We start from the raw sequence: 1,601 nt of genomic DNA on the forward strand, positions 1-1,601 counted from the left end.
TTTTTATTCTCACAGTCAACAATACATATATTTCCATTTCTCTACGCGATTTATATCGAATTGTATCGCATATCCTTAGAACCATACACAAATTTAACGTTATCCGATTTTTCCGGTAAACAAGTAAACTTCATTGAAATCCAATTCAGTTTTAAGCGACCACTACGAAGTAAGCATTTCGAGCAATTATAACTATACTTATAGCTATAAACTATTCTACATTGAGAAAGGATACCTGATCTAAACTCACCTCTGTTATTGGTTCTTGAACTCAATATCCGCGTAATCACACGAAGATCACAAGCATGCCAATAACAAATCTCATAGAGCCAGTGAAAAAGATGGATTTCGCTAATCATCCAATATAAGGATTATATTACTCCACAACTAGCAGTTGGAATAGTATTTATGCATTGCGCGAGTCTAATACTAGTTAATACTCTATAAAAGAATAGTGTTATCTGAAGAATCGACACACAAGCTGAGTAATGGACTGAATAATTAAAAAGGTGATGACTATTGCATCAATAGTCTATTTGTTTGGCAGGAGAGGAAGCAAGTGGTGTTCCAAAATAAGAGAAGCAATTATAAAGATGATCATCCAAAAACTCTTTGTAAGAGCAAAAATAGATAAAAAAAAATTGGAGAGGACACTCCATATCCAGCTAGAATTGATGTAATAGGTGTTGTCTGGTTAGGGGTATCCAGTGTGTTTATTTACCTAAAAAAAAAAAATAGTGTCATTAAAATCTGTTTCAAATATGAAAGATAATTTATTATGAAAAGAAATATATAAAAGTTGAATCAATCTTATTTCAATATGCAACTAATGCTTTCTCTAAATTGAAATGAAAGTGGTTTGATACATACTCTTCTAACTTAAAAAGATACTCCTATGTAGTTAATCAAAACCCATAAAGTATCTACAACGAAATTAAGCTAAATATAATTAAATTTAAATTAGATAATTATATGTGCCACAAACTGAACCATGCGAATAATAGTAAAGGTGATGGAACTAAATTCCAGTTCTGTGTGAGAAATCAATTTTCAAAAATTTTAAAAGGAAAATTAGTAAGGTTCTACCGAGATTTGAACTCGGGTTACTGGATTCAGAGTCCAATGTCCTGACCACTAGACCATAGAACCTTTATATTGCAAAAGTACATAGAAATATTATCACACAAAAAGCTGTTTTATTGACGCCCCAAAGAACTCAAACTTCCCCAAAGGTCCCCAAATTCTAAGCCTTGACAATTCAACCCCAATAGAACACCACTTAGATGTTGTTTCCACCGATTTTTCATCAAGTTATCCAATTTTGTTGCGGTTGTCTTGAAAGATCTACAAATCTTTGGAAGCTAAAGATAGGGATTTTTCCTACTGTTATAAATATTGCTCTTGGCATCTGCAATAGAAGACGGCTAATCCAGTTTAATGACATATATGGAAAATAATCTCACCTGCTCAAGCTTTTTGGAAAATAAGGCTTGCAGATTTGTAAGGGAGAAAGTCGGACTAGTGTGAAAGTCTCATTTGAGGCGCGCTTAAACCCTGAAACTTTGAAGAAGCTCAGGGTAGGCGCTTCGCCTCACTTAGGT

At 33.5% G+C, this 1,601-nt stretch overlaps 1 non-coding gene across 1 annotated transcript; it reads right to left on the reverse strand.

The window, feature by feature from the left end:
- Window positions 1–1,077: 1,077 nt before the first annotated feature.
- TRNAQ-CUG (transfer RNA glutamine (anticodon CUG)) lies at window positions 1,078–1,149 on the reverse strand. Its single transcript has one exon. It is a non-coding gene; the product is annotated as a tRNA-Gln (tRNA).
- Window positions 1,150–1,601: the final 452 nt, after the last annotated feature.

This window comes from Nicotiana tomentosiformis, chromosome 7, assembly GCF_000390325.3.
Source record: "Nicotiana tomentosiformis chromosome 7, ASM39032v3, whole genome shotgun sequence".
Lineage (NCBI taxonomy): Eukaryota > Viridiplantae > Streptophyta > Magnoliopsida > Solanales > Solanaceae > Nicotiana > Nicotiana tomentosiformis.